This window comes from Choloepus didactylus, chromosome 5 (genome assembly GCF_015220235.1).
Source record: "Choloepus didactylus isolate mChoDid1 chromosome 5, mChoDid1.pri, whole genome shotgun sequence".
In the NCBI taxonomy this organism is placed as follows: domain Eukaryota; kingdom Metazoa; phylum Chordata; class Mammalia; order Pilosa; family Megalonychidae; genus Choloepus; species Choloepus didactylus.
Window position 1 is genome coordinate 89,901,045 of NC_051311.1, and position 12,578 is coordinate 89,913,622.

At 37.1% G+C, this 12,578-nt stretch overlaps 1 protein-coding gene across 9 annotated transcripts in view; it reads left to right on the forward strand.

The window, feature by feature from the left end:
• SRPK2 (SRSF protein kinase 2) overlaps positions 1–12,578 on the forward strand; it is a 321,319-nt gene that overhangs the window by 69,667 nt on the left and 239,074 nt on the right. The window lies entirely within an intron of this gene.

Here is a 12,578-nt window from a genome sequence, read left to right on the forward strand (position 1 = left end):
GATGGGATTCAAACTCACCTGTCTGACTACCAAGTCCAAGCTTAAAACAATGCTGTACTGCCTTTTTTCAAAGATAAATATAAACTGTCCTTATGGAACTTTGGAGTTGGAAGGACTTTAGTAATTACTTAATCCAACCCTTTCGTTTTGCTGTTGAGAAAATTGGACCTCAGATAATACAATGACTTACTCAAGATAGCCAGGCTAATTTATAACAGTCAGGATTTATGACCTATGAAGAGTCAGGCAGTAAACAAGGAGCAATGGTATGAAGTAGAATCAAGTGATAGCAAATAGAGGTACTTGACTATGCTGTTTAAAATCCAGGGAAAATCACTTAATTCCAATGACTAACCAAGAGGATTCTTGTAGAGGAGGCAGTATTCTGAGGGAATAGGAGGTGAACAGAGGCAGGAGTGTTAGGGAAAGAGTGTTATGTCTTGAATGTCTTAACATACATATAGAGTGTTTTGTAGGCTGCAGAAGGTGATGCGAGTAGAAGCAGCATGAAGTGCTGTCAAGATACCATTGGGGAATTCTGACTTAGTTTGTTAAGCAGTAGGAACCATTGCAGGTTTTTTGGGAGCTTAGTGGCATGATCAGCTGTTTGAGAAAGATACATGACAACAGTGTGAAAGTTGGATTGAGGTAGAGACAGATATTGAAGATATGGAGAGAAAGTTTTGGCAGTTATTGCAGTAGTCCATGTAGAGAGCATGGGTGGTTGTGGTAGGGATGGAAAGGAGGAGACCGATATGTGAGTTTCTGTGATGGTGGAATCACTAGGTCTTGACATTTGATTAGAAGTGTGTTGCACTGTGGGTTCCTGGGGGGCAACTGTGTCCTGATAACCGTATATCCCTGGTGCACAGCATGGTGCCTAATACCTTTGTTGAATGCAGAAGGGGGAGGATTTTAATTTAAGATTTTGGACAGCGCATCCTTGATGACTTTGAAGATTTTGGGCTGTTAATGAATATAGGAGGAGAAGTGGGGTTGGGTATGGAAAGACAGGCAAAAAGGAAGGAGGAGAGGTTTGAAGCACTTGTGGGGCATTCATGTGGGTATAATGAGCTGGAGACATGGGGATCTATAACTCAGATTAGAGGTAGAGGCTGTGTGATAGATTTGGGAGTCAGGGAGCTACCCATAAAAAGGATGTGGGAATTAATAAGAAGAAAAGATGACCAAGGAGTAAACCTTGAGAACAACCTGTGTTTTGAAGGGGCAGGGGCAGGAGGTTCTAGTTCAAGGTTGTGTCATTTGAAGGCTTGGCTGGGGCTGGGGCATTTGTTTTCAAGACAGCTTACTTACATGGCAGCTGGCAGGTGGCCTTCCTCCCTTGGCATATGGACTTCTCTGTGTCTTCACACGTTAGCTGACTTCATCTAGAGTGAGTGATCAAAGAAGAGCAAGGAGGAAGCTGCAGGGCTTTTATGACCTACCTTGAAAGTCTCACACCTGTCACTTCTGCCACATTTTATTAGTTAGAACTGAGTGCAACCACACTCAAGTACAAACCACACTCAAGGGAAGGGGAATTAGGCTCAACCCTCTGAAGGGAGACAAAAATAATTTGTGAACATACTTTCAGAATCACCACAGCAGCTAAGTTTATTGAAGGTGTTGCAGGATACTATTTCTTTTTTTTTTTTTTTTTTTTTTTTTTTAAATCATCATTTTATTGAGATATATTCACATACCACGCAGTCATACAAAACAAATTGTACTTTCGATTGTTTACAGTACCATTACATAGTTGTACATTCATCACCTAAATCAATCCCTGACACCTTCATTAGCACACACACAAAAATAACAAGAATAATAATTAGAGTGAAAAAGAGCAATTGAAGTAAAAAAGAACACTGGGTACCTTTGTCTGTCTGTTTCCCTCCCCTACTTTTCTACACATCCATCCATAAAGCAGGATACTATTTCTACTGAGGATAATGAGGACCCTGACTCCTCCTTTCTGTGCTGCTCTCATATACCACCTAATGTTTTCTGTTCTGATAGTGAAGAGCCAATTATTCCTTCTGATATAGAAGCATATTTAACAGAACTTTTACCTAAAAACACTCAAGTACAATTTCCAAATGATAAAAAGTGGAAAGACCTTACTATAATAACTAGGAAAGATGATTCATATCCTTCGAGTCCTATATTAGAAGATTATATGAAGGTGAAGCTAAACAGTTAAAGTTGTGAATATTTTCAAGAAAGCAGAAAGCCCTTCTCAACCTTCTTAGATATAGGTAACATGTAATTAATGGTCTGTTCCTCTGTGAAAACAGGATGGGGCTGCAGCTGTTACTTTAATCTTAGATAAGTCATAAGTAATCAAGCAAGTTTGAATATAGTCCTAATCAAATGTATGTTTATTAATATGATGTAATGGCTAAACTAATTGCAGAATAAAATAAAACTGTATTAACAAGTTAGAGACAAGTAATGGTAATCTCTTTTCTACTCTTTAGACTATCTAAGTAAAAGTATGTTATATTGCTCTTACAGAAATCATAGCTTAATTAGTAGAAATATCAGTAGAGTTTTGCAGATTCAAGGCTAAGTCTTAGATAACTCTTGTGGATCCTTTGATCTTGAACCACTTGTGGATCAGAACGCTTTGTGAGTCACTCGTGGTTCACGGTGCATCATTTACCACTCATGGTTTAAATGTAAAAATAGAGTATGACTTAATTAAATATACTCTGAATAAAAATGCTTAATTAAAAATACTCTAATAAAAATGCTGTAACTGAGACAAGGGGAAGCTCTCTGATCTCTTGTCCAGCTGCGTCTGGAAGAGTGGGGGCTCCCAGGCTTGGTAGTGTATCAGTTAATATTTATATTGTACACTTGTTCCTTTTACCTTAAATGCTGCTTTAGTAAAAATGTGTTGAAGTTGAATTCTTGTCTTGATTGCTGTTTACTTGTGAACTGTTGTCTGTCCGTATTCTCTTAATTTAGTGGGAGGTTACTTGATGAAGCCCAAACCAATTGAATCATTACCTGATAAGGCCTTTTCTAGCAGAGATCATAGGTTTAAGGTGTAAAGAGACAAACCCGTGACAAAGGAAGAGCCCTGGGTGATGAGTCGAAGACTTGGGTTGCAGATTCAGCTCTGGCAATGTTCCCTATAAGACTTTAAAGAAGGGATTTATTATCCCCTGACCTTATTTCCTCTAGGAAAATAGGGATCATAAAACTGGACAGTCCACAGTGGGGTTATGAAGGTGATATCAAATAAATAACACATTTGATATGCTCTGTAAATTTCAAAGTGGTATGAACTTTGGTGGCAGATTGCGGCTTCTTATCCCATCCCAATCCTACTGCATAGGAGCTGTGTAATCTTTAACACTTTGTTTAAACCCTCTGTGCCTCAGTTTCCTTATTTGTAAAATGGGATTAATAATACTACCTCATTGGTTATTGTGAGAATTAAATAATTGATGTGATAATTTCAGCTTAATGCCTGCACATATTAAGCCAGGCATTACTTAATAAATACGACTCTCTTCTTTCTGCTTGTGTCCATTCTGTTATCTCTGTTTCCTGGGCTTTACCCAGTGTTTGCCCCATGGCTCACACATGGGTATTTATGAGCGATCTGTGACTGTATATTTTGAGTGTTAGCATATGGTTGTAGTTTAATGCTGCTATTTTATTATATTTTACCTACCCCCCTGAGTTGTTGCATATATTTTTGGCAAGCTTTGATATATTTCTTAAATAAAATTTTTTCTTTTTTTCTTTCTTTTTGTAAACATATCACCTGATAGTATAAAAGTAGTTTGGTTAGAAAGTATTTCAAAGGTTTTCTGTACCAAAGTGACTTAATAAGTTTGCCAGTGAGTTATATTCTCATTTATATTAATTTGTTGTATGTTATTTGTATGGACTAATCGGAAATTTTTTGTGTTTTTTTCCTAAGTTTCTATTTTCTGGGAAAATCTTCAATATTAATGAAACTGTATTTTTCATGAATAATTGAGAACTTTGAGATGTCTTTGTTAGTGATAGTTTAGAATTTGTACAAATTACCACACATGACTTTTCTTAATAGTGATTTATAAATGATTGTAGATGACCTACATAAAATCCCTTCTTGATTTAGATAGCAGTTTGAAATGAGACATGTTTTCACCAGGTGTACTATTCTGAAAACTATTTGATATTGTAAATGACTGAGACAAGGTGTATTGCACTGCTGTATACATATATAGAGTAGTTAATGTATTACCTATGTAGAATATTTTAAAAATATATTTGTAGCAAAATATTTTTGTGAAGGTTTCCAGGTAGTTTATTTTACGCAGTACTTAGGAGAAAGTTTTAATAACAACAAAATGTTACATATAGCTCTTTGGAGATAATTATAAATATTTTGGTATGAATGTTTGGTTTTAAATTATCTGTTGAAAACCTTTATCATTAAAAAGTTTTTGTTTGGAATCAGTTTTCTGTAATTGATAAGAAATAGTTTACATAATTCATTTAAAAACCAGTCCATCTCATAGCTAAGTTACAGAAAACTAGGTTAACTTCACAGTTTTGGGGCAATGTGCAATACTTTTCTTCTCCTGTAAACTGTTTACCTTTTTTTTTTAAGTTCAACTTTATTGAGGTTATTTACATACCATCCAGTTATCCAAAATGTACAATCAGTTGTTCACAGTACCATTTATATTAATTTTTTTCAATTTTAGAACATTTTCATTACTCGAAATAAAAATAAAAAAGAAACCTCATATCCTCCCATACCCCTAACCAGTCCTCCACCATTATTGACTTGTAGTATTGGTATAGTACTGGTATAGTATTTGTTACTGTTGATGAAAGAATATTAAAATATTACTAACTGTAGTACATTTTTTCACCATATACCCCTCTCTTATTAACTTCTAGTTATAGTCATACATTTATTCTAGTTCATAAAAAAAATTTAATATTTGTACAGTAAGCACAGACATTGCCCACCACAAGGTTCACTGTGTTATACATTTCCATATTTTAACCTCCAACTTCCTTCTGGTGACATACATGACTCTAAATTTCCCTTTCTGCCACATTCATACACCATTCAACACTTTTAGTTATTCTCACAATAACATGCTACCATCACTTCTGTCCATTTCCAAACGCTTAAGTTCAACGTAGTTAAGCATTCTGCACATATTAAGCAACAGCTCCTAGTTGTTTGGCCTCATTCTATATCCTGGTAACCTATATTTTATGTTTATGAGTTTACATATTATAATTAGTTTGTATCAGTGAGATCACACAGTATTTGTCCTTTTGTCTCCAACTTATTTCACTCAACACAACATCCTCGAGGTTCTTCCATCAACCCGTTTTTTATTTTAAACGGTTTTATACCTGCACCATACATTCCATCCTAAGTAAACAATCAATAGTTTCCTGTATAATCATGTAGTTATGCATTTACCACCACCACCACCACTATCTATATAAGGACATTTCCATTTCTTCTACAAAGAAAGAGGAAGAGTCCAAAAGTATAGAAAGACAAAAGAAAAAGAAAAAGGAAGAAAAAAAAAGACAGCTAAAAGGAAACAAAAGAAAAGATAAAATTAAACTAATGTACAATAAAAAAATCAGGCAACACCAAGGCCAAGAATCCCATACCCCTCCCTTGTGTCCCTCTCTTATAGGCATTTGGCTTTGGTATATTGCCTTTGTTACATTAAAGGAAGCATAATACAAGGTTTCTGTTAACTGTAGATTCTAGTTTGCACTGCTTGTATTTTTCCCCAATACCACCTCATTTTTAACACCTTGGAAGGTTGACATTCATTTGTTCTCCCTCATGCAAAAACATATTTGTACATTTTATCACAGTTGTTGAGCACTCTAGGTTTCTTTACCTTCTCTTTTTCCTTCTGGTGTCCCACATGTCCCTAACCTTCCTCTTCTAACCATACTCACAGTCATCTTTGTCCAGGGTACTTACATTATTGTGCTACCATCACCCAAAATTGTGCTCCAAATCTCTCACTCCTGACTTTTCCTATCTGTCTATAGTGATCCCTTTAGCATTTCCTGTAGAGCAGGTATCTTGTTCACAGACTCTTTCATTGTCTGTCAGTGAATATTTTAAACTCTCCCTCATATTTGAGGAACAGTTTTGCTGGGTATAGAATTCTTGGTGGTTTTTCTCTTTCAGTATCTTAAATATATCATACCACTGCCTTCTTGCCTCCATGGTTTCTACTGAGAAATCCACATATAGTCTTATTGAGCTTCCCTTGTATGTGATGGATCGCTTTTCTGTTGCTGCTTTCAGGATTCTCTCTTTGTCTTTGACGTTTGATGATCTGATTACTAAGTGTCTTGGTGTAGGTCTATTCGGATCTATTCTGTTTGGGGTATGCTGCACTGCTTGGATCTGTAATTTTATGTCTTTCATAAGAGATGGGGAATTTTCAGTGATTATTTCCTCCATTATTGTTTCTGCCCCTTTTCTCTCCTCTTCTCCCTATGGGACACCCATGACACATACATTCATGCACTTCATGTTGTCATTCAGTTTCCTGAGATGTTGCTCATATTTTTCCATTCTTTTCCCTGTCCTTTTTTTTTTAAATTCAATTTTATTGAGATATAGTCACATGCCATGCAGTCATACAAAATGTACAATCACTTGTTCACAGTACCATTATATAGTTGTGCGTTCATCACCAAAATTCATTTTTCTTTTTTTGGCTCTTTTAAAGGGGGTTTATTTGGTTACAGAGTTACAGTCTTAAGGCCATAAAACTGTCCAAGCTAAGGCATCAACAGTAGGGTACCTTCACAGAAGAACACCGATGGCATCTGGAAAACCTCGGTTATCTGGGAAGGTACATGGTTGGTGTCTGCCTGCTCCCAGCTTCTGTTTCTTTTTTCTTTTTTTTTTTTAATTCATTTTTATTGAAATATATTTACATGCCATGCAGTCATACAAAGCTTACAATTAGTTGTTCACAGTACCATTATATAGTTATGTGTCCATCACTAGAATTAATTTTGAACATTTTCATTACCACACACACAAAAAATAATAAGAATAAAAATTAAAGTGAAAAAAGAACAAAGTAAAAAACACTGGGTACCCCCCCCCATTTTTCTACTCATCCATCCATTCACTGGACAAAGGAGAGTGTGATCCACATGGCTTTCCCAATCACATTGTCACCCCTCATAAACTATATTGTTACACAATCGTCTTCAAGATTCAAGAGTTCTGGGTTGTAGTTTGATAGTTTCAGTAATTTACTGCTAGCTGTTCCAATTCATTAGAACCTAAAAAGGGTTATCTATATTGTAAGTAAGAGTGCCCACCGGAGTGACCTCGTGGCTCCTTTTGGAATCTCTCAGCCACTGAAATTTACTTCATTTCATTTCACATACCCCTTTTGGTCAAGATGTTCTCCGTCCCGTGATGCTCAGTCTAGATTCCTCCCCCAGAGTCATATTGCATGTTGCCAGGGAGATTTACACCCCTGGATATCAGATCCCTTGTAGGGGGAGGGCAGTGATTTCACCTGCCAAGTTGGCGTAGCTAGAGAGATCGAGCCACATCTGAGCAACAGAGAGGCATTCAGGAGGAGACACTTAGGCACAATTATAAGCAGGCCTACCCTCTCCTTTGCAGTAACAGTCTTCCCAAGGGCAAGTCCCGTGATAGAGGGCTCAGCCCATCAAACCACCAGTCCCCAATGTCTGTGAGCACATCAGCAGCCATCGAGGTGGGGAAGCCCAACACCCCTGCATTCTCCGCCAGCTCCTCAAGGGAGCTCTGCATAATTTTTTCATTGTTTTTCTTTTTTTTTAAATTATTAACTATATCAAAAAATTTTTTTAAAAAATATAATAACATTTCAAACAAACCAAAACAAGAGAATAAGAAAAACAGCTAACCTAAAATAACTACTATCTGTTCTTTTTATTGTAGGATTTCAGGTGTCCTGTTCTCCAGTTCATGAATCTTTTCTTCTGCCTCTTGAGATCTTCTGCTGTATGTCTTGTGTTTTTTTATCTTGTGTTGTGCCTTTCATTTCCATAGGTTCTGACAATTGTTTTTTCAAACTTTTGAGCTCTTCCTCATGTTTGCCCAATATTTTCTTTATATACTTCATCTCTTTTGCCATGTCTTCCTTCAGCTCATTGAATTGGTTTTTGAATTGATTTAGCATATATATTTGAAGATCTTTAATTAGTTGTTTCAGTTCCTGTATCTCACTTGAAGTGTAAGTTCGTTCCTTTGACTGGGCCGTATCTTTGTTTTTTCCTAGTGTGATTTGTAGATTTCTGTTGACTAGGCATCTGGTTTCCTTGATTACCGCAATCAGGTTTTCCCAGACCAGAACTGACTCAGCTCTCAGGAGAAAGCTTATTCAGTATCAGGTTTCCCTAAGGGTGTGTCCTAGAAGGTTGACAGACTTTCGTCTGAGGTTTCTAAACTCGAGGCTTTTCCTTTCCTGCCCAGCAGGTGCTGCTTGTCAGCCTGTCTCTCCCCACTGGTGTAAAGAAGTGTGGTTCCTTTAGTTCTCAGCAGACTCTGACCTGACTAGAGACCAAGGGTGTCAGAAGCGAAGCTTAAGTTGTTTCTGGTTTGTTTTCCCTCAAGCTCTGGGGTCTGAGTTCTGAAGGGAGGGCAGCCACTTGAGCTTGGCCCCGCCCCCCTCCTCTTAGGGAAGATACAACCCCCAGGGAGTTATCTTCTACACATGAATTACTCCTTTGTATCTCTGACTCTTTTAACTCCACCCCTACCTGGGTCAGCTCACCAAGAACTTAAAATGCCTGAGGCTTTCTCCAATGAGCTGCTCAGATTGAGAGAAAAAAAAGGAGAAAGAGCAAAATCCCCTTTTCAGAGCCAGTCCCCAGCCCTCCAGTTTTGCTGTAGGCCAGAGATAGTATCCGGTCCTCTGTACTCCTTTTTTTGGTACACAGCCGTTTTCCAGTATTCTAAGTTCAGCTGTCTCCAAAAGCCTCTGTTATTTTTTTCTGTCAGCGTCAACTCCTCTCCACTGGGAGTAACCTCAGAGTACTTGTTAGTGTCACTGCTTGTTAGGGGTTTATCTGTGTTTGTAGCTTGTATTTAGCAGTGGACATTTGTTAATTAAAACCGCAGTTGGAGCTTGGTTGAGCTGTATTCGCTTGCTCCTGGCAGAGACTGCTTCTCTCCGCCAGGGAAGTTTTGCAGCTCAGCCTGCCGGTGGTGGGAGGGGTGCCAGTCCGCAGTTTTTACTTAACAGCTTTTATGCTGCAGTCTCAGCCATTCCACCCATTCCAGGCTGGTGTACGGTGTGTTAACAGTCACCGTTGTCCTCCAGCAGTTGTTCCAAACTATTTACTAGTTGTTCCTGGCTATTTACTAGTTGCTCTAGAGGACTAACTAAATTCCACACCTCTCTATGCCATCTTGCCCTGCTCCCCAACTCTTTACTTTTAAGTATATTAAAGTTCTTTTACTATACTTTTAAGTATTTTCAGGGACCTAGAAAACTTGTCTCCACAAATGCTTGGAGCCATTTAAATCCTGTGCTTAACAAGGTGCCTTAAAAATAAGAAGCAGCAAAGATTTGAAGCCCAGTAATAACTATGGTTGTTAAGTGGGATTTGGCTTTTGTCTTGTTTTTGGCAGTGCTAGACACGGTTCATTGGCTTTTCACACAACGCTTATTTGCATACCTTCTCTGTAGGTACCTTCCAGGCCCTGGGGGAGGCGACAAAGAGGAGCTGTTTTCCGTATAAAAAGAGTTGTGTGATAATCAGATTCTTCTCTTTCCGGGACAGGGAAATACTGCAGTTGAGAATATTGATGTTGAGAGTGAGCTTGGTTTGAAGCTAATGAGATTGAAATAGTTATTGATGATGAAATACTCATTTCCGGAATGTTGTAAATATTTTTAAATCATGGTAAAAGCATCCAACATGATTGTTTTGCTGTAGAGTCAACCTAGGAAAAAGTCTTTCAGTCTTTAGTGCAATAAATAAATCTATAGAAAGGCAGTTACTTGGTATTTCCTCAGGAGGTAAGTGATAAACATTTTACACTCTTCTTTTAAAGAAAGAAACAAGTTAAGTTTCATTTTTATGTTTGGTCAACTGAGACAGGGAAATGTATAACATATTTTTGACCAGTGCCGTCCAATGGAGCATTCTGTAGTGATGTAAATATTTTATATCAGCTCTGTCCAATATGGTAGCCATGAACCAAATGCTACTCTTGAACACTTGAAGTGTGGTTGTTGTGATTTAGGAACTGAAGTTTTAATTTAACTTAGTTTAATTTGAGTTTAAATGAATACTTGTGGCTAGTGAGTACTTCTTGAACAACTTAATTTTAGACCATGGGCCCGTGAGATCAGAGACCATGTTTGTTTTGGACAGTTGTTTTTCCTCTCGCTCAACTTTGTATTCCAAACACTTGTCTTTTTCGTGCATGAAATAAATATTTAGGAATTAATGAGTGAATTTGAGAAAATTTTTCATACTTCAGAGAATATGGTCTTTTAGCTGTCTTTCACCTTCTTCCATATCATAACTGTTGCATAACATAATATCTTTTCTTTTTTTTTTGTTTTTTATCTTCATTTTATTGAGATATATTCACATACTACGCAGTCATACAAAACAAATCGTACTTTCGATTGTTCACAGTACCGTTACATAGTTGTACATTCATCACCTAAATCAATCCCTGACACCTTCATTAGCACACACACAAAAATAACAAGAATAATAATTAGAGTGAAAAAGAGCAATTGAAGTAAAAAAGAACACTAGGTACCTTTGTCTGTTTGTTTCCTTCCCCTATTTTTCTACTCATCCATCCATAAACTAGACAAAGTGGAGTGTGGTCCTTATGGCTTTCCCAATCCCATTGTCACCCCTCATAAGCTACATTTTTATACAACTGTCTTCGAGATTCATGGGTTCTGGGTTGTAGTTTGATAGTTTCAGGTATCCACCACCAGCTACCCCAATTCTTTTTTTTTTATTTTTTTTATTTTTTTTAATTTTTTTTTTAATTCAGTTTTATTGAAATATATTCACAAACCATACAGTCATCCATGGTATACAATCAACTGTTCACAGTATGATCATATAGTTATGCGTTCATCACCACAATCTATTTCTGAACATTTTCCTTACATCAGAAAGAATCAGAATAAGAATAAAAAATAAAAGTGAAAAGAGAATACCCAAACCATCCCCCCATCCCACCCTATTTGTCATTTAGTTTTTACTCCCATTTTTCTACTGATTTTTTTCAATTTTTTAACTTTGTTTATCAAAAAATTAAAAACAAACAGGCAAACAACAACCAAAAAAACCACACAACATTTCAAACAAAGCAATGGATTAAGGAAAACAAATAACCTAAAATAACTACTTTGCTTCCAATATGTTCCTACCATACCCCAAGAAAATTAATAAACCATGTCCAAACAGAGGAGTAAGAAAAACAAATAATCTAAAATAACTACATTGCTTCCAACATGTTCCTACCATACCCCAAGAAAATTAAAAAACCCCTAAGAAAACAAACGAATGAAGAGAAAAAAAAACCTAAAATAACTCTATTGCTTCCAACATGATCTTACTATATCCAAGAAAGTTTACAAACCATAATCATTCCTGAGCATTCCCATAACATTGAGATTACCCTCCATAGTTTATCTGTTCTTATTAGATTATCATTCCCCCTCCACTAATTGGTATCTCTAGGTCCCCTACATTCTACAGTATAAAACATTGTACATTTTTCACAGAATTCACATTAGTGGTAACATACAATATCTCTCTTTTTGTGCCTGGCTTATTTTGCTCAGCATTATGTCTTTTTTTTTTTTTTTTTTTTTTTTTTTAATCTTAATTTTATTGAGATATATTCAATACCACGCAGTCATACAAAACAAATCGTACTTTCGATTGTTCACAGTACCATTACATAGTTGTACATTCATCACCCAAATCAATCCCTGACACCTTCATTAGCACACACACAAGAATAACAAGAATAATAATTAGAGTGAAAAAGAGCAATTGAAGTAAAAAAGAACACTGGGTACCTTTGTCTGTTTGTTTCCTTCCTCTATTTTTCTACTCATCCATCCATAAACTAGACAAAGTGGAGTGTGGTCCTTATGGCTTTCTCAATCCCCTTGTCACCCCTCATAAGCTACATTTTTATACAACTGTCTTCGAGATTCATGGGTTCTGGGTTGTAGTTTGATAGTTTCAGGTATCCACCACCAGCTACCCCAATTCTTTAGAACCTAAAAAGGGTTGTCTAAAGTGTGCGTAAGAGTGCCCACCAGAGTGACCTCTCGGCTCCTTTTGGAATCTCTCCGCTACTGAAGCTTATTTCATTTCCTTTCACATCCCCCTTTTGGTCAAGAAGATGTTCTCCGTCCCACGATGCCAGGTCTACATTCCTCCCCGGGAGTCATATTCCACGTTGCCAGGGAGATTCACTCCCCTGGGTGTCTGATCCCACGTAGAGGGGAGGGCAGTGATTTCACCTTTCAAGTTGGCTTAGCCAGAGAGAGAGGGCC